This window comes from Mytilus californianus, unplaced genomic scaffold (genome assembly GCF_021869535.1).
Source record: "Mytilus californianus isolate M0D057914Y unplaced genomic scaffold, xbMytCali1.0.p SCAF_5, whole genome shotgun sequence".
Taxonomy (NCBI): Eukaryota; Metazoa; Mollusca; class Bivalvia; order Mytilida; family Mytilidae; genus Mytilus; species Mytilus californianus.
This window is the reverse complement of record NW_026262701.1, coordinates 8,107,864-8,130,177: the sequence shown is the minus strand read 5'-3', so window position 1 is coordinate 8,130,177 and position 22,314 is coordinate 8,107,864. Positions and strand designations below refer to the sequence as shown.

General features: G+C 36.3%; 1 protein-coding gene across 2 annotated transcripts in view; it reads left to right on the top strand.

Moving 5' to 3' along the window:
* LOC127700630 (carbohydrate sulfotransferase 1-like) overlaps positions 1-22,314 on the top strand; it is a 60,443-nt gene that overhangs the window by 24,127 nt on the left and 14,002 nt on the right. The gene's annotated exons all lie outside the window — the stretch shown is intronic.

Here is a 22,314-nt window from a genome sequence, read left to right as displayed (position 1 = left end):
TCTTGAGGACTGGTTTGGACTAGGCGTTTTTATCAAAGAAGACACATATAATGTCATCTCTATAAAAAATAACCAACTCCTTTGATGGGGTTGGATGGACTATGTTTGTATGTACATGTATATGCAAATCACTACATGAACCAATCTACTAACACATGAGGACTTGTTTGAACGAAAGGTTTTCCAAAGAAGACATATATAATCTCATCTCCAAAAAAAAAAAATAAGTGTCCCTATTTTCCTACCGGATATTGTGAACAGTATGCATTTACAATATCCGAAACAGTCCAATGGTATTGATTTCTTTTAACAAAACAAAGATGTACCTGAACCACGCGAACTGGATTGTGTTTGATGATTTGATGTTGGGAAATAAAAAAAAGTGTAAAGATTACTGTGTTTGTTGACGGCACAACAATGTCGACTTCGCATATCTCTCACAAAATTATTTCAAACAGCTCATACCGACCAAGAATAATGATCATATTTATCGAGAATACTGTAGTGATATCACTAGAGAAGAGTGTTGTTCAGCTGTGCAATCGATGTTGGTTATAACCACATCGGTAAATCACCATTGATCTCGCCATCCAGAAAAGAGCAGAAATTGTTTAGATGATTTTCATAAAAGTTTAAATTAAGACTCGGAATCTAAATTAGAGACAGAAGCAACATCTGGAATATATATTACACCCTGGAAAGATAGGTGTAATAAGCGCACAAAGGAATATGACATCAGATGGATGAAAAAGTAGGATTAAGAATATAAGGATAAGATAAATGACTCGAGAGAAGTTTGCTATCGATGTCGTATAGTCGTATAGCTAAGTGGGCAACGTTTATTGAAACCAAAAAGTGTGTGTGTAGAAAAGGGGGGGATGAGTGTAAATGTGTGTGTATGTGCATTAGTGGGAACCCATTCAAATATAAAAAAGTATCTGTAGTAAGTGCTTTGCTGACAATGCAGACCCTAAACAATTGTCATGTCAGCAATTGTAGCCGGATCACCACTTGATACGATACACCCATCATCGTGAAAGACTGGAAAAGTTATGAGATTGCTATACTAATGCTTGAGACTTACAACTCTTTCCCAAACAGTCATGAGAGAAAAAAACATCATCAAGTATTCTCTGGACGAAGATGTGAGTTGGATCACCATTTCATTAAACACTGGTTCTTACGATATCGACATCATCACCAATGAAATCCAACAACAGTTACAACTAAACAAACATAAGTCAAAATTGTCATTGTTGCCAATAGTAGTTCTCTGAAAGCCACTCTAACTTAGCCAAAAAATACTATCAAGTAGACTTTAATTCTTTCAAGAGCATCAACACGATGCGTGAGAAAAAATAACCTACGCATACAACAAGATAACATAGAAGGTGAACAGATTGTAAACAGACTTAGAATTTAAGTCAACAGTGAAATCATCGGTGGTAGTTATGCCAATGAATCACAAAAAACACCATCTGCAGCTTTGTCCCAACTGTTACATCCACAGGAGCACTTATCTGACTGATCAAGATGGACATCTTATCGATTTGAGAGGTAAGCAGTTCACATACGCTTTCGTCTTCGCAAGATACATACACTAATTAACTCAAACGCGGTGGATATGAGTATGTTGTGCACAAAATAAGGTGAATGTCTATATTTATTTACCTCTCAGATAACTTACGCACTACCTTTGGAGATAAATTGTATTTACAAAATAGTAAACAATTCTTCGAAGGAATTGGTTTAATTCTTGGTCCCAATAGTCCTTTCAAAACATCCCTCTCTTAGGCATGTTGATCTAGATTGTAATACAATAGATGAAGTCGATTCATGAAAGCAATTGTGGCGAGAAACAAAAATCAAATCCACCGAAAATGAGTTGGCATAAGTGCTATGGGCCATTTTAGAGGCCATGCCTACCTCTACCTTTAGTATAATGGCCCATGTGGAGAATCTCTTAGTTTGGCCAGTCGCCAATAGTAAAGTTGGACTCTGGGTACCCTTTACCCTATGCTGACAAACTTGTACGGGTCTAGGGCTTAAGTGCTCAGGGCTATTTTAGAGGCCATGCCTACCTCTACCTTTAGTATAATGGGCCATGTGGAGAATCTCTTATTTTGGCCAGCCGGTAATATTAGATTGGACTATATGACATACTGGGTATCCCTACTTATGCTGACAAACTCGTACGGATCTAGGACATAAGTGGTCTGGGCCATTTTAGAGGCCATGCCTACCTCTGAATGGCAGTGTCCTGATAATGTTGAGTTTAAAGACTCTGATTGATCTTCGTAGTTTTGAAAAATGATATGTCATGGTAACAGTTTTTATTTTTTCTGTTTTTTTCATTATCTATAAATCTTCTTGCATGTCTGATCTGTTTAAAATGAAAGATATACCATCGTATTTACGGCATGTAGTGCTTTTGAGACGGGACTGTATTTGTCAATAAACAGATTATGGAATGCCCATATGACAATTAATTGTTTCAGTATACATTAATTCACTGATACCAATCGATTCTTGGTTCTATGTATATGGAGGCATTAACCTTTTTATTTACATTCATTTTTAAAGGTGCATTGTGCATTGTGTCAGCGAAGCATAGACGGATTCATACTTTGTTCAATCACCTGTTCAATTTTTGCCGAAGCCATGATCTGCTAGCGCTCTGCCTGCGTTCAAGCTAAAAACCTTTACGTACAAACTAGGCGACATACCGTTACAACATAGATGGAACAATTCAAACATAATCCGCTTACACTGTAGTTCAATTATTCAAATGCCAAAAGTCCAAATGACCAACAATTATGGGTATGGCTCGCTTTTCCGTATTTGTGTTCAGTTCCCTATGGCAAATAATTTACCCACTCCTAGTGGGATTGATAGCTTGTCCCAAGCCCTTTTATTCATAAAAATTCCCGTTTGCGAAAGTGCACCGGAAGCTCACAACAACAACATACCACAGGTAGTTAGTTTGAAAGCTATTATCCATATCTTCAACTCATATGAATACCTGGGTGGGAAAGTGCACCTGAAGACTTCACTGGTCATCCAAAGTCTAAGGTACCTATCAGTAATGGGTAGGGGCTCATTTTTCAGTCTTTCTATACAGTTCCCTACGGCAAAGCTTTTATCCACACCTAGTGGGATTGAAAGCTTGTTCCAGGCCCTTTTATTCATGAAAATGCCCGGGTGGGAAAGTGCACCAGAAGCTGACAACCACATACCCAATTTCGAATTTTTGTCCATTACGGGTGGTGGCAGCTGTCGCTTTACTCCCACTTCCCTACGGCAAAGTTCTTGACCACAGGTGGTTAGATTGAAAGCTATTACCCATATCTTCAACTGGTAGGAATACCTGGGTGGGAAAGTGCACCTGAAGACTTCACTGGTCATCCAAAGTCTAAGGTACCTATCAGTAATGGGTAGGGGCTCATTTTTCAGTCTTTCTATACAGTTCCCTACGGCAAAGCTTTTATCCACACCTAGTGGGATTGAAAGCTTGTTCCAGGCCCTTTTATTCATGAAAATGCCCGGGTGGGAAAGTGCACCAGAAGCTGACAACCACATACCCAATTTCGAATTTTTGTCCATTACGGGTGGTGGCAGCTGTCGCTTTACTCCCACTTCCCTACGGCAAAGTTCTTGACCACAGGTGGTTAGATTGAAAGCTATTACCCATATCTTCAACTGGTAGGAATACCTGGGTGGGAAAGTGCACCTGAAGACTTCACTGGTCATCCAAAGTCTAAGGTACCTATCAGTAATGGGTAGGGGCTCATTTTTCAGTCTTTCTATACAGTTCCCTACGGCAAAGCTTTTATCCACACCTAGTGGGATTGAAAGCTTGTTCCAGGCCCTTTTATTCATGAAAATGCCCGGGTGGGAAAGTGCACCAGAAGCTGACAACCACATACCCAATTTCGAATTTTTGTCCATTACGGGTGGTGGCAGCTGTCGCTTTACTCCCACTTCCCTACGGCAAAGTTCTTGACCACAGGTGGTTAGATTGAAAGCTATTACCCATATCTTCAACTGGTAGGAATACCTGGGTGGGAAAGTGCACCTGAAGACTTCACTGGTCATCCAAAGTCTAAGGTACCTATCAGTAATGGGTAGGGGCTCATTTTTCAGTCTTTCTATACAGTTCCCTACGGCAAAGCTTTTATCCACACCTAGTGGGATTGAAAGCTTGTTCCAGGCCCTTTTATTCATGAAAATGCCCGGGTGGGAAAGTGCACCAGAAGCTGACAACCACATACCCAATTTCGAATTTTTGTCCATTACGGGTGGTGGCAGCTGTCGCTTTACTCCCACTTCCCTACGGCAAAGTTCTTGACCACAGGTGGTTAGATTGAAAGCTATTACCCATATCTTCAACTGGTAGGAATACCTGGGTGGGAAAGTGCACCTGAAGACTTCACTGGTCATCCAAAGTCTAAGGTACCTATCAGTAATGGGTAGGGGCTCATTTTTCAGTCTTTCTATACAGTTCCCTACGGCAAAGCTTTTATCCACACCTAGTGGGATTGAAAGCTTGTTCCAGGCCCTTTTATTCATGAAAATGCCCGGGTGGGAAAGTGCACCAGAAGCTGACAACCACATACCCAATTTCGAATTTTTGTCCATTACGGGTGGTGGCAGCTGTCGCTTTACTCCCACTTCCCTACGGCAAAGTTCTTGACCACAGGTGGTTAGATTGAAAGCTATTACCCATATCTTCAACTGGTAGGAATACCTGGGTGGGAAAGTGCACCTGAAGACTTCACTGGTCATCCAAAGTCTAAGGTACCTATCAGTAATGGGTAGGGGCTCATTTTTCAGTCTTTCTATACAGTTCCCTACGGCAAAGCTTTTATCCACACCTAGTGGGATTGAAAGCTTGTTCCAGGCCCTTTTATTCATGAAAATGCCCGGGTGGGAAAGTGCACCAGAAGCTGACAACCACATACCCAATTTCGAATTTTTGTCCATTACGGGTGGTGGCAGCTGTCGCTTTACTCCCACTTCCCTACGGCAAAGTTCTTGACCACAGGTGGTTAGATTGAAAGCTATTACCCATATCTTCAACTGGTAGGAATACCTGGGTGGGAAAGTGCACCTGAAGACTTCACTGGTCATCCAAAGTCTAAGGTACCTATCAGTAATGGGTAGGGGCTCATTTTTCAGTCTTTCTATACAGTTCCCTACGGCAAAGCTTTTATCCACACCTAGTGGGATTGAAAGCTTGTTCCAGGCCCTTTTATTCATGAAAATGCCCGGGTGGGAAAGTGCACCAGAAGCTGACAACCACATACCCAATTTCGAATTTTTGTCCATTACGGGTGGTGGCAGCTGTCGCTTTACTCCCACTTCCCTACGGCAAAGTTCTTGACCACAGGTGGTTAGATTGAAAGCTATTACCCATATCTTCAACTGGTAGGAATACCTGGGTGGGAAAGTGCACCTGAAGACTTCACTGGTCATCCAAAGTCTAAGGTACCTATCAGTAATGGGTAGGGGCTCATTTTTCAGTCTTTCTATACAGTTCCCTACGGCAAAGCTTTTATCCACACCTAGTGGGATTGAAAGCTTGTTCCAGGCCCTTTTATTCATGAAAATGCCCGGGTGGGAAAGTGCACCAGAAGCTGACAACCACATACCCAATTTCGAATTTTTGTCCATTACGGGTGGTGGCAGCTGTCGCTTTACTCCCACTTCCCTACGGCAAAGTTCTTGACCACAGGTGGTTAGATTGAAAGCTATTACCCATATCTTCAACTGGTAGGAATACCTGGGTGGGAAAGTGCACCTGAAGACTTCACTGGTCATCCAAAGTCTAAGGTACCTATCAGTAATGGGTAGGGGCTCATTTTTCAGTCTTTCTATACAGTTCCCTACGGCAAAGCTTTTATCCACACCTAGTGGGATTGAAAGCTTGTTCCAGGCCCTTTTATTCATGAAAATGCCCGGGTGGGAAAGTGCACCAGAAGCTGACAACCACATACCCAATTTCGAATTTTTGTCCATTACGGGTGGTGGCAGCTGTCGCTTTACTCCCACTTCCCTACGGCAAAGTTCTTGACCACAGGTGGTTAGATTGAAAGCTATTACCCATATCTTCAACTGGTAGGAATACCTGGGTGGGAAAGTGCACCTGAAGACTTCACTGGTCATCCAAAGTCTAAGGTACCTATCAGTAATGGGTAGGGGCTCATTTTTCAGTCTTTCTATACAGTTCCCTACGGCAAAGCTTTTATCCACACCTAGTGGGATTGAAAGCTTGTTCCAGGCCCTTTTATTCATGAAAATGCCCGGGTGGGAAAGTGCACCAGAAGCTGACAACCACATACCCAATTTCGAATTTTTGTCCATTACGGGTGGTGGCAGCTGTCGCTTTACTCCCACTTCCCTACGGCAAAGTTCTTGACCACAGGTGGTTAGATTGAAAGCTATTACCCATATCTTCAACTGGTAGGAATACCTGGGTGGGAAAGTGCACCTGAAGACTTCACTGGTCATCCAAAGTCTAAGGTACCTATCAGTAATGGGTAGGGGCTCATTTTTCAGTCTTTCTATACAGTTCCCTACGGCAAAGCTTTTATCCACACCTAGTGGGATTGAAAGCTTGTTCCAGGCCCTTTTATTCATGAAAATGCCCGGGTGGGAAAGTGCACCAGAAGCTGACAACCACATACCCAATTTCGAATTTTTGTCCATTACGGGTGGTGGCAGCTGTCGCTTTACTCCCACTTCCCTACGGCAAAGTTCTTGACCACAGGTGGTTAGATTGAAAGCTATTACCCATATCTTCAACTGGTAGGAATACCTGGGTGGGAAAGTGCACCTGAAGACTTCACTGGTCATCCAAAGTCTAAGGTACCTATCAGTAATGGGTAGGGGCTCATTTTTCAGTCTTTCTATACAGTTCCCTACGGCAAAGCTTTTATCCACACCTAGTGGGATTGAAAGCTTGTTCCAGGCCCTTTTATTCATGAAAATGCCCGGGTGGGAAAGTGCACCAGAAGCTGACAACCACATACCCAATTTCGAATTTTTGTCCATTACGGGTGGTGGCAGCTGTCGCTTTACTCCCACTTCCCTACGGCAAAGTTCTTGACCACAGGTGGTTAGATTGAAAGCTATTACCCATATCTTCAACTGGTAGGAATACCTGGGTGGGAAAGTGCACCTGAAGACTTCACTGGTCATCCAAAGTCTAAGGTACCTATCAGTAATGGGTAGGGGCTCATTTTTCAGTCTTTCTATACAGTTCCCTACGGCAAAGCTTTTATCCACACCTAGTGGGATTGAAAGCTTGTTCCAGGCCCTTTTATTCATGAAAATGCCCGGGTGGGAAAGTGCACCAGAAGCTGACAACCACATACCCAATTTCGAATTTTTGTCCATTACGGGTGGTGGCAGCTGTCGCTTTACTCCCACTTCCCTACGGCAAAGTTCTTGACCACAGGTGGTTAGATTGAAAGCTATTACCCATATCTTCAACTGGTAGGAATACCTGGGTGGGAAAGTGCACCTGAAGACTTCACTGGTCATCCAAAGTCTAAGGTACCTATCAGTAATGGGTAGGGGCTCATTTTTCAGTCTTTCTATACAGTTCCCTACGGCAAAGCTTTTATCCACACCTAGTGGGATTGAAAGCTTGTTCCAGGCCCTTTTATTCATGAAAATGCCCGGGTGGGAAAGTGCACCAGAAGCTGACAACCACATACCCAATTTCGAATTTTTGTCCATTACGGGTGGTGGCAGCTGTCGCTTTACTCCCACTTCCCTACGGCAAAGTTCTTGACCACAGGTGGTTAGATTGAAAGCTATTACCCATATCTTCAACTGGTAGGAATACCTGGGTGGGAAAGTGCACCTGAAGACTTCACTGGTCATCCAAAGTCTAAGGTACCTATCAGTAATGGGTAGGGGCTCATTTTTCAGTCTTTCTATACAGTTCCCTACGGCAAAGCTTTTATCCACACCTAGTGGGATTGAAAGCTTGTTCCAGGCCCTTTTATTCATGAAAATGCCCGGGTGGGAAAGTGCACCAGAAGCTGACAACCACATACCCAATTTCGAATTTTTGTCCATTACGGGTGGTGGCAGCTGTCGCTTTACTCCCACTTCCCTACGGCAAAGTTCTTGACCACAGGTGGTTAGATTGAAAGCTATTACCCATATCTTCAACTGGTAGGAATACCTGGGTGGGAAAGTGCACCTGAAGACTTCACTGGTCATCCAAAGTCTAAGGTACCTATCAGTAATGGGTAGGGGCTCATTTTTCAGTCTTTCTATACAGTTCCCTACGGCAAAGCTTTTATCCACACCTAGTGGGATTGAAAGCTTGTTCCAGGCCCTTTTATTCATGAAAATGCCCGGGTGGGAAAGTGCACCAGAAGCTGACAACCACATACCCAATTTCGAATTTTTGTCCATTACGGGTGGTGGCAGCTGTCGCTTTACTCCCACTTCCCTACGGCAAAGTTCTTGACCACAGGTGGTTAGATTGAAAGCTATTACCCATATCTTCAACTGGTAGGAATACCTGGGTGGGAAAGTGCACCTGAAGACTTCACTGGTCATCCAAAGTCTAAGGTACCTATCAGTAATGGGTAGGGGCTCATTTTTCAGTCTTTCTATACAGTTCCCTACGGCAAAGCTTTTATCCACACCTAGTGGGATTGAAAGCTTGTTCCAGGCCCTTTTATTCATGAAAATGCCCGGGTGGGAAAGTGCACCAGAAGCTGACAACCACATACCCAATTTCGAATTTTTGTCCATTACGGGTGGTGGCAGCTGTCGCTTTACTCCCACTTCCCTACGGCAAAGTTCTTGACCACAGGTGGTTAGATTGAAAGCTATTACCCATATCTTCAACTGGTAGGAATACCTGGGTGGGAAAGTGCACCTGAAGACTTCACTGGTCATCCAAAGTCTAAGGTACCTATCAGTAATGGGTAGGGGCTCATTTTTCAGTCTTTCTATTCGTAAAATTGCGTCTAAAGCTTCGTGTAGAAAAAAATGTTTGTAAACATTGCATTAATTTCTGGACCTATGGCCGGTCTAGCTATGAAAATACGGAGAGTGAAACAGAAAATATCCCGTTAAACATGTTAAAATAACCTTGATGTTCTTATAAACCATCTTTGAAGGCTAAATTAGTACTCAGCTGTCAAAAAATGAATTTTATTGCACAATAACTTTCATATTTGAAAAATCCACCGGGGCCAAAATGCGAAACCAAACTTATAACTGTGTATTGCTACCTTCATGTGTTCATACACTGATTCCCGGAAAATCGGAAATACAAAAACAGGTACTAAGCAAACCTGAACAACAGGGGAAATATGCCCTGCTTTTTATTCTTATTATTATTCAAAAGAGACTTTTAACAAGGGTGTATATAGTGATCCCAAGTGATTACGCTTTCATTTGATACTAAAATAAACCAATTATTATACTTATTGACAAAGATTTATCAATATGCATGGAACTATTTTGTTTGATATATGTACTGCATTTTATGTTTTTTTTACCGGGCCGATATAGTAATTCTTTACCAATGTAATAGGAATGGATTATTTCCCTTTTCATTACTTAATTATTTCAGGCTGTTTGTTTATTTGCTTTATAATATTACATTTTCATTTGATTCATTCTATTCAGTATTGATTAATTGAACAAGACTGACATTCGAGCTCCTTTATTTATTTGACGTTTGTATTAATTTTGAAATGTTATTTTTTTTTTGCTTACATTTTTGAAAGAACTTGCAAGGGCTGTATAGGTAGGTTACCCACCATGCATGGGCTGTATAGTCAGCCAAGGTCGTGAAAAACCTCCATAATGGTTTAAATAAAGATAACAAAAAAACCTCCATAGTGCTAAACTTTAATATATATACGATGAATTGACAACACTTCTTTAAATATATATCAGTGACCTGATTATACTAAAGTGGAAGTTTGAATTTCTTATAAAATGCCCATATGTGGTATCATTATGGCTATGTTAACTTGGTTAAGCATTAACGTATGATAAAGGTTTCTGGCTGAACGTAGTTAAAATGTTTTGATGTGATGAATGTTGTATCGAATATGTTTTTTCTTTCTTTTCATTAAATTGTTATTTGTTTTATTGCTTTGAGTATTATTTGAAGTGCCTTGGACTATACCCCATACACTGTATCCAGAAGCACTCCCCTCACACCTAAATGGTTTTAAGGAAATACTCGATATTTGAGAATGTCGACGGTATATATAGAAAGCCGTTGTATGGTTTTCCTACCGTATAGCGTCTTCCTTGTTCACTTTAAAATTTTATTTATCTCACCGTAAATTGACATCTGAACTAATGTACTAAGATGTTCTTATTCTGTTTTACATACAATACTTACGTATACATACCTCTTAATCTTGAGACTTGGTTTAGCCGTTATGTACTATGATAGCCTTTAATTAATTTATCTATATTATATGTACGATGTAGTCTTTGTTTCACGTTAAAAATCTTAGTTTAACAAACAAATAACATTCCAGATACTACAGTTAAACTATTCCGAGATCGAAAAGGTCTTATCATCTATGCAGCTCTACACTGTAAAAATGGTGTTTAGATCCTAAACACATTTCTAATCACATCTTTTGTGCACTTTTTTTTACATGTTTAGATCTAAACGTGTCTCAGTACAATGTGTTTAGGATTGTGCTTAGAATCGTGTTTAGCTTAGAAAAAAGTGTTTAATTTCTAAACACTTTCATTTTTAAAGACATTAAAAGTGTTTAAATTCAAGACATGTTTAGATATTATGTGCTTACTGAGCAATGTGTTTAGAAATTAAACACAATCCTAAACACGTTTAGATCTAAACATGTATACAAGTGTTTAATTTCTAAGCACGACTTTTACAGTGTACAGATATTGGCGATGGATGAATTTCACTACATTATGTCGTGCAAATTTGTTAACATAGAAAGAGAAAAATATTTACCACATTATTGTAAAGGAATTGCAAACATTATTAAATTTAATAATGTATTCTCATCTGAAAATGTTGTTGAACTAGAAAAATTGTGTAGATTTATATGATACATATCAGTGAAAGTCTGTCCTTCTGGTTAGAGGAACTGTATTACTATTATATTGTTATTCATTTTTCACAAATGCGAAACAAAATATGTTTTAGATATGAACTGTTATTTTCTCTGTAGCTATGTACTAGTTTATGAGAATAAAATCATTCATAAATTCATATAAAATATTCAAAAACTGAATAACTAATTTAGAGCATTAGCCTCGAGCAAACACGATCATCACGTTAATTTGTTGGAATCAAAAGTAAAATTCAAATAAAATTAATTGGTGTTTCCTTTCTAAAAGTATAAGCATTTATTCTTATTACAATTGTCCATTAAACAATTAATAGCGATATATTACGTATTAAATATTAGCAGAACGTTGTAGCATAATGTCATTTTGTGGTTTTCAGACATATCTCTAAATGGTTCTGTAACGTGTTGATGCTCATTGTTAACTTTAGTGGTCGATAGAATTGGTCGCTAGCTTGATTGGTCGCTGGAATTGGTCGCTAGCTTGAGTCTGGTAGAAAAGTTGTAAGATTTTTGTTGCTATTTTTGCTGAATAGGTGCAATTTGGGTACTGTGACGTTAGAGACATAATAACACGATATATGCAAGTATATACTAGCAATGATATTAACTTTAACTTTTTTTCAAAGTCAAAATTTTTGACATAAAAATGGCAAATGTTTTTACTCCTGAAATTGTGAATTTATTTCGAACTAATTATTTCAAAAATAATAAGATTTTAATAATAAATAAAAAAAAACCTAATTTTCAAATTTGAATTTGATATAGTAGAAATTTCAGCTTATTTGTAGCTTTTGAAATCTTTGCTGTTAAAATCTTGAAATGAATTTCTTATCTAGAATATGACTGAAACTCAAAACTTTGACTTTTAAAGAATAACATTTTGATAAAGTCTTTTTCCAAAATAATCGTATACTGAAGAACAAGGAAACACGACGCAAAGGTGTTATTTTAACATTTCGTATATTATTTAGTAATTAAAAAAAAATACGTCAGCAAATACGGAGAGCATTCGACAATGTTTAAACGCGTGAATTTTGTATTTAGATATTTTATATCGGATTGAATCGTTGCTTTGCATGTACTAGATAGTCCAGGTAATTAGACGAAATTCTTCTTGATTTTAAGGTCACAATTTTAATTATATTCCGTGATAGGACTTTCATATTTTGTAAGACATAACTGTCTGAAATCGTTACAAATAAAATCCTATATGTCAGGTTATTGCAAGTGCTTCCCCTTTATATAAGATTCACTAAAAACTCTTTAATTTTGTATGCACAATAACCAGAATTGTTACTAAACTTGGTGTTTGCTGTGTTGTTGTAATTTTAATTAGATTAGATCAGTTTATAGATCCATTTTTTAACACATTATAATGTTAATCTATCATACGGTATATACATAACGTTCCCATAACGGTATTCATCCGATTGAAAATTTCTTAGTGGTGAAAGAACAAGACTTCCTGCTTCATAAAGACGAAACGAAAATTCGACCACCGACTTGGTAAAACAAGGCACATCTGCGCATGTGCTACTAGTATCTGTTCAAATAACATTTTCCCCACATTAAAGCATTGTCTAAACTATGTGAAATCTAATTGTTAGAAAGAAATTATTATAGTTGGCTTCTTTACATATTAGTCCCAGCATAGACTAAAACATCTCAACTGTCAAACTCGGCGATATTGAAAGGAACACATTTATTCTAAAACCAGTTGTTGGCATGATACGGGTTATGTTCTTCTCATATATTTTATGATGGTATGATACTAAACCCCTAACGGGAGGGATTGTGCTTAATTTTCATATGATGAAGACATAATCTTTCAATCAGTTTAAGTAACTGCTAGTAGACCTTTGTTAATTTATGTATCATTGTCATTTTGCTTAGTTTCTTTTGTTACCTATTCTGACATCGGACTCGGACTTCTTTTAAGCTGATTTTTACTGTGCGTATTGCTGTGTGTTTGTTTATTCTACATTGGCTAGAGGTATAGATAAGAGTTGAGATCTCACAAAACATGTTTAACCCCGCCGCATTTTTGCGCCTGTCCCAAGTCAGGTGCCACTGGCCTTTGTTAGTCTTGTATGTTTTTTTTTAATTTTAATGTTTCGGAGTTTATTGTGACGTCCATTTTCACTGAACTAGTACACATTTTGGTTTAGGGGCCAGCTGAAGCCCGCCTCCGGATGCGGGATTTGCTCGCTGTGTTGAAGACCCATTAGGGGCCTTAGGCTGGTTTCTGCTCTGTGATCGGGTTGTTGTATCTTTGACACATTCCCTATTTCCATTCTCAATTTTACCATACGGAATGGGTTTTGCTCATTGTTTAAGGTCGAAAAATTACCCATATCTGATTACATCCTCGTCCTTTTGTCTGTGGATAGTTTTATCATTGGCAACAGTATCACATCTATTTATTTATACTGTATGACGCTAACGAATTGCTACTGACCACAATTTTGGCGAATTTTCAGTATTTTTGCTCTTATTATAAGTTATACGGTTTGCTACTGACCCAATACGGATCCATAGAGGGTTAGTAAAATCCATAGGGGGCGAGACCGAAGGCCGAATCTCCTATTGATTTTACCAACCCTCTATGGATCCGTAGAGGGTGAGTTGTGAACCTTATAACGAATTTATCGCACACGGGACTATTCCTGCTAAGTTATGAAGAAAAAGCAATGAAACAAAAACATTAATCGATGACGTCACCATTAATAGTAAACGTGATGTCATGAACCCCATTAGAAATCTACTGACCCCTTACGGATCCATAGGGGGTCACCACGTGACGGCGTTAAACCAATCATAACGTCACAATATACCCGAGGTGCGATAAAGTAACTTATGAACTTTCCTTGTTAAGAATAAATACTTCGTTGAGTCATTTAAAATTGAACATAGCGATTATATTTTATCTGTTGACGTTTGTTTAATGCTTTTTAGAATACGAAGCTATTAAGCTGTGTTCCATAATGTTTGATGTCAAACGGGCTATTCGGGAGTATTTCTTTAAGTCATATGAAACGAGTTTCTTGTAATTTTAATGTTATCGAAATTATTGAACCAATGCATACATGTATACTAAACTATTGGCATTGTTAATGTTATTATGAGAATATTAATAACAAAAAATAACCAAAAATTATAAAAAAAATATCAAAGCAATCAAAAAAAGAAATAAAGTTTTAAAATTGAATATAACCTAAATCTTTAGATACTAAGCTTACAAAAACTCAGATCACTGGATCCGCTGTTGGTAAGAAGCGTAATTTCTAATATTCCGATAAAATTAAGAAAAATCAGAAATGTAATATACATAAAAGGCATTTCATTTGAACATTTAGTTTTAGTTAATAGACCATTTTCACATAAGCGACTTATCAACCCTGATCTCGAAATTATATGTGCGTTTTAGTTTAAATCCCGCGATAATTAACGATATCATACGTGACAGGGGGCTATCCAATTTACCCTTATCTTTGGCAACACAATAACAAGTTGCTTTTTTTTTTAAAAAAGTCAATACGTGAACCTTAGAACTTTTTTATGCCTCTTATTATTTCAACTGAATTGTAAATTATATCTCAGTATTTTCATTACCATGTGTGTGGAGGATAATATTTTCTTTTTATTGTAAATCAGGACAATTATGGCATGTTGAGAGTGGTGTTTAATATAAAGTAGAGAGATAAGGAATGTTTTTATTCAATAGTTCATTTCTGGATGGTGTTAGCTTTCATTTTTACCAGTGTGAAAGGTCAAACTACTACCAATGGATGACACTTCTAGGGTGTTTATTGGTAGAGGTAATATTTCACCTAGAATCCTTCAGTAATTTTATATATTTTTCTTTTTAAAATACATACTTCAGAGCAAGTACGATATTTTGTTTCATAAAATGTGGAAGTTTTATTCCTACCGAATAAGACAAAATCTTCTTGCTTACCATTTTATTTTGTGCCGTAATATCCTGTTCCACCTTAGAAATGGGTTTGGATCCAGCTAATACATTCAATTTGCTGCTTATACATGTATGACGGCGTGCACAAAGTTGAAGGCAACTGTAAAATGCGCTTTTAAAAGTATTTTTATATGAAAACATATTTTAAATAGGAAGTTTTTTTTATGATAAAATGATGAATGCTAGCCATTAAAATCCACATTACTTATAAAGTTATCAAAATTAAATCTATAAAGTATGAAACGAACATAGAGAAAACGGCTAAATTATGTGAAACTTGTAACATAAAATAAGCATAAAATAGAGTTTTTGACCTAAAATTTATACAAATTCAGCATATTTTCTCGCATTTTCGTAAAATAGAATTTTTCGGATTAGGACTATGACGTCATACGAAATTCACCGCAAAAAAATTCAAAAACGGCCATGGTGGATGAGTTTGAAATGTAGTTCGTTATGTGTAAGAGGTAGTAATTTGGAAGGATTAATATTCGAAAATGGAAGAATCGGTAAGAAAAAATATTTAATTGCTATTTTTTTATTTCAAAATAGCTTGATATTCCAAATGTGCATAACATGAGGTTTAAAAAAATCTGCAAAATATGAATGATTCGATAGTCCAGTCTGAACACCTGAATTTTTTTAATGTCCAGCTATTATGTTACAATTTAAAGAAATGACGTTTTAACGCTATTTTCTGAATAGGGTCCATATTTATATTTCAAGAATGTGCATATGCTGCACTTTGTTGTTAAAAAGGAAGAAATATGTTGAACGTGTATGTTTAAAGCTATGTGATAAACTAAGTGTCCAGTGTTTTTGTTACGCGTTTGTTTTCTGGGGGAAAATGCCGACGTCGTAAATGATTGAAGTAATTTGAAGACGTTACGTTTGAGGACTCAGCTTTGTGTACTTAATATACCTGTCCAAATCCGGAACCTGTTTTCTGTTTGCTTATTATCGTGTCTGTTTTTCGTTTGTTTCACGGCAAGATGAAAAGGAAAAATCTGCATCTCAAAATGCAGGAAATAATTTTGTACAAAAGTTAAATAAATTTAACAAAAAAAAAAAATAAATAGAATTCGTAGCAACTGGAACATTTTAAAATCGTGATTGACAGTATAATATTCCCAGGTAGCAACAGATGAAAAAACCCCTTCTGGCTTCCGTCAGAATATCAAATGGTCGTCCCCTTTTCAGCAACTGTATGTAGAAAAGGGTACGTTTTTATCAATTGTCACCTGGTGAGATTGTACAAGGTAAAACTAGGATTCCACATGGCTAAGGTGTTATTAGTAATTGACTTCTTAATTTATCACTGACCAAATATATGGATATGAAGTGACCTAGCCTGGGATCCTGGCCAACTGCTTGACAGTAGATTGGTTTTGATTGTTATTGTGTTCATCACTCGAAATCATGTTACTCTTAATCAACATACCTAAACATTCATATATATCTAAATAATTTATATACAGAACTAGCAATCAAAGTCGCAAGTCAATGACCAGCTGTAAGAACTAGGAAACCACACTCCACAAAAACATATTGACAACTAAACACTAAACAGCCAGTTTAAAATTTCAGAAAAGTTCATCTTAATATATATACAAAAATTGATATTCCAAGTCTAAGACATCCATTTTATATCAATCAATAACTAAAAATACCACATTCCCAATACTAAATCAACAACCACATGCACACATATTATCTTAAATTAGGATAGAGCGAAGCTGTCCACAGCTTTTTAGAAAGCTCAAACTTGTTCAGTCGTTATATTCCACTGTTCTACGATGGCTACATTAACCTTGCGAGTGGGAGAGTCGATCACGAAGAGGGACTGAATAATTCGGGTTAGCATTAACCATAAACATTACACTGATAATGAAACGAATTATTGAATACAACCAATCAAGAGGTCGTACTTAATCACGAAGAAAAGGTTTACTATTCTCTTGCATATACTAGTATGTCATTCAGGGATTGTTGATCGCAACCAAACAGAGCTTTAAATAACTTATAAAAGAGGGACGAAAGATACCAGAGGGACAGTCAAACTCATAGATCGAAAACAAACCGACAACGCCATGGCCAAAAATAAAAAGATAAACAGACAAACAGTAGTACAGATGACACAACATAGAAAACCAAAGACTAAGCAACACGAACCCCACCAAAAACTGGGGGTGATCTCAGGTGCTCCGGAAGGGTAAGCAGATCCTGCTCCACATGTGGCACCCGTCGTGTTACTTATGTTATTACAAATCCAGTAAATAGTCTAATTCGGTAAGTCACATTCGTGAAAAGGGAGGGTATTGTAGTTACGACATAAGGAACATATCCGATATCATCTGTGAAACGGTTATTCCATAACGGTCAACCAACTCGTGATGGCGTCCGTAAAATTTACGAAGGGATGACTTCAACTTCACCATTTGGAACTCTTGGTTTAATAGCTTCCTTGTGAGCAGCAATCCTCTATCAAGGAAATCATGATAGGAAACACAAGCCCGGGAATATCGTATCAATTGGGAGATATATACTCCGTAACTCATCGCCACGAGACGAGTTATCAATATTACTAAACCACTTTTGAAGAAACTGATCCTGAAGAGTCTGTAAAACACGAATGATTTTGAGAATCATATCTAATTATAGATAATTTAAATCAACTTATTTCATGATCTTAAGCCACAGCCAGACTAGAGCCATTAGAATATGTGTAAAAAAGCATTAATAAAACAGATTCTATAAAAAATATTAATATAAGACATATATAACACTGTGAAAATAGGAACTTGCCAAAAATTATATGTGATCTGATGGTATGAATAAAAAGGTCCACAGAAAGTAAAGAAATGTCGATAGTCCTATGTAACTTGTAACATTGGGAAGATTCTCTACATTGAAACATATTTGAGAAGGATGAGTCAAATTATATTTGATTGAACTTGCATCCCCAAAATCTTACATACAATAAGCGTTTCCTAAATCCCAAAGTAAATGTAACACATCGATTTTCAGAACAAAGGTGAATAAACCTGATAAGATCATTAGAGAATGTATGAAAATGATATTAACCCTTTTTTTTTATGAAACTGTCTTGAGAAAGTTTGGTAAATGTAGATAAAATTTTAAAAATTAAATATATCTGGCTGTAAATTCTGTTTTATAAAACAACGCAGTTGTTAACGAAATCACTTTCACTTATAAAAAAAAGTCTCGTGTCTATATCCATGAAATCGGATCCGCATGAAAAAACATTTAATGCATAAAACTGCCGGAAACTGACAAAAAATTGACCAATTGTTATTCTTGGAAAAGGGGGGGGGGGCTTACATTGCAGCAACTTGCAATAAAAAATTAACTGCAAAGCAGTTTATTAATAAATTAATATCCTGGTAAGAAACATATGTTAAATAAATATTCATGCAACATGATTTCAAAATTTTTTATTTGTTCTTCGCAATTACCGAAAAGGTATTTGATGATTGGATTTCTACCAAGTTTATCTTATGTCAGATTTTTCCAATTCATTTCGATAATTTATATATTTATTTCATGACAATCTGTTGCACGCTGCTTCATTTTTTTAACGACCAAGACTACTAGATAATTGTTTTTTTAACGAAACCATTATTTTATAAAGATTGGATTTTAATATTATGGGCATAAAACTCTTTCATGTGTTTATCAAAAGATAAACCATTTTATTATGATTGCTTATTGAATTTTAATTCTATGGGCCTAAAAAACTGTACTTAACTTGGACTTGTTATACATATTTTAATTTTCATGTAAATGATAGCAAAACAAGATGTTACACCATTTGTGAATTTAAACAAAAACTAAACTAAAATTAAAATTATTGCAGGAAAATATCCTCCCAATGCAAATTAATAAATCATAAAAATATTTTTTTCACATTGGGAATCCATTTTGAATAGCATATAGTATTTTGTACTATACATACGTAAACATTTAGTATTTTTGGTTTAAAGTCTTGCATGAAAAGATGTTTCCTAAACGTGAGTGTCTTTTTTAACATTGTTTTTATAAATTTCAATTGTTTTCTATATTTCACTAAAATCAAAAGGGACCTTCCTTTGATAAGTATTAAAACTGTGTATAAAACTGATGGCAATAGTTATGATGACTTATGAGGTAAAAAAAGTAGGTTATTTGAATTGAAGCTAAAATGATAATGTACAGACCAGTAAAGCATATGTTCTTCATGTCAGATAACAAATACCTAGAGTACTTCAGTTGTCCTACAGAAGAATTCCCTGGAAGGATAGAAATCCCTGTCATAATTGTTATAAGATAAGATAAGATAAGTTTTATTTTCCAAATTAGGTCCCCAGGGGGGCATATACACATAACATATATAATTGATACAACATACAGTATTTTACATGACATTCATATAATAAACTTCACTTATTGAAATAAAGTCATACAGGTATTATATGTTAAATAAAAAGTATTTAAGAGTTGCTACTCCAGAGATGTGGCAAACTTTTTTTTTCTCACTTGATATAAAAATATTTTGTTGGAAATGTATAAATATAAATATAAATGATTGTTTAGCTGCAACAGACACCAAGGGACGATGCTCTAGGATTGTGAGCTTAAAAGCTCTAACAATCCTCCTCGTATCTATATCTAATCCCTATGGATGTAAAAATAAATATGTTCATGTCATATTGTTTGATGCCATAAGAATATAGCATAAGTTTACTTTTAAAAGATATATTCACTTGAATGTGGACATTAATGAAACAATATGCTTGTCTGCTACTAATTGTTAACTTTAAAAGGACGTTTATAAGTGACCACTGTCTGGAGAAGGTGTCAGCGTGTATTTGTTCAGCATAACAGAAGTTCCCCTGGAAACTTTGTTATAAACAATGCAATAATACTTGTTTCTGTTGTAACAAATATGATATACCCTTTATTCCATTCGGAATAAATACTGTAATATTTGTTTGAGTGGAAATAATATTCCAGAATATTTGTTTGAGTGGAAATAATATTCCAGAATATTTGTTTGAGTGGAAATAATATTCCAGAATAAATGTTCCATTTGGAACTAATCTTATGAAGTAACTTCTATTTCATGACAACGGCAGTGTTCTTACTTGAGGATTACTACTGGTGAGTCCAGGAAATTATCATATTTGGCCAGGGAGTATCCATAGTTCTTTCAAAAAACTTTATCAATACATGAATTCATCATTTTAGTCTTTTGATCAAACAAAATTTAATGAGAAGATTAAATCCAATTTTGATTAATTTAAGAAACTTTTCCAATAAAATAAAGATGAGTGAATTCTTCTGTAACCGTTTCAATGCATGGTAGGACTGATGATTCCAGACTTATTTTAAATCAGTTCATGACTCACAGACATGACAGACTTATATGTGCCAGTCCCCCGTCAGAAGCCTGTAAGTCAGTGGTAGTCGTTGGTTCATGTCTGTCATATTTGTTTTTCGTAAATTGTTTTGATATAAATTGGGCCGTTAGTTTTCTCACTTGAATTGTTTTATATTTTTCATGTTTGGGCCTTTTATAGCCGACTATACGGTATGGGGTTTTCACTTTACTGTGACCTATAGTTGCTAAAGTCTATATCATTTGGTCTCTGGTGAATAGTTGTCTCATTGGCAATCATACCTTTTTTCTATTTCGTACTATGAAAACTTGGAAATGTCATTTAGCATCGTCCCTTGGGGTCTCTTGCACTCGGGTCATCTTACAATATGTATCAACCCCTTCTGCATCAGGCACGAGGATGACATACCAGGTTTGTGCATCTGCTCATAATATCATAACCAAATTATCTATTTACATTCATGTATACCATGTGCGTCTATATCCCACCTTGCGATGCATCACCGTCCCTTGGTGGCTTTTGCAGTAAAGTAAAATATCCAATACATTGCCAATTTATTTTAGGAACTTTTTCATGTTGGGGTGAACCTGAGAAGGAAGGAAACACTGTTGAACGTATACTTATATATATTTATATATGTGTGTAGTTCATGATGTTCAAACTGCTTTTTCTTTTCTTTGTATGTATACTAGACAATTCTTGTTTCTTTTTGTTATTGTCTTATTAATGTCTTATATTGTACTATGCTCTTTGTGAGCCCATTTAATGGAAATAAAACATCTTCTTCTTCTTCTTCTTCTTCTTCATACCACTTCTACTTATTTTTATATTACCTTATTTGGGAAAATTGAGAAGGAGTGATATTTGTAATAATCGTTATATATACAAAAGATCTGATAATTCAAACATGTGACATTATAAAATAAGGAGATGAGGTAGAATTGCCAATGAGCTTCTTGACTTTTCCATGATAGTATATTGCTATTGTCTTTTCGTTAATTACTGATATAAAGTTGTATCTGTGCAGTTTAAAAAAATCTAAAGATACGTATTTTTATATAAAATAGGCTATCCGTTACAAGATGTTTACTATATTTTTTTTTCATTTTAAGAATAGGTCCTCTCGATTTATGTACATGTATTTGAGGTCTTCTCGATGTATTCGCATTTAATGTTTATATCGGAATAAGGTCCGTTTGAATAGCTTTAGTAACTTATTAATAATTTCAAAAGTGCTAATCTTTGCTGCATATCAATCGATTCCTTTGGTATTTTTTCGCTGAACTTCTCTGATATAGCTGCATACATATACGGATAATTGGCATGTTCCAGAGAGGTATACAGCCAGTAGAAAAATAAACTGAAGTTGGTCCTCCAGGAAATTTGAATTTTATTTATCTAGGGCATGCTATATATAGAAATAAGAAGATGTGGTATGAGTGCCAATGAGATAACACTCCATCCAAGTCACAATGTGTAAAACGTTAACAATTATAGGTCAAAGTACGGCCTTCAACACAGTGACACCGAACAGCAAGCTATAAAGAGTCCCATAATGACTAGTGTAAAACAATTCAAACATGATTATATTAATAATTAGATTTATATTACTATTTGCCTTAAAACTTTTCGAGATACACAGGTTTGTCTGTACTCAAGAGTAAATGAGGTGAGAACCGCCATTTTAGCCAAAGGACCATAGTCGTGAACCTTAATTTGCATATCAACATTTTGAAACAAATATAACACAAAGCTCATATAGCTTGGTGTATTCGTTGTTTGCTATTTCAGGAGGGAAAGGATAACATTATACGGAAATTTTGTTTTTATTGTT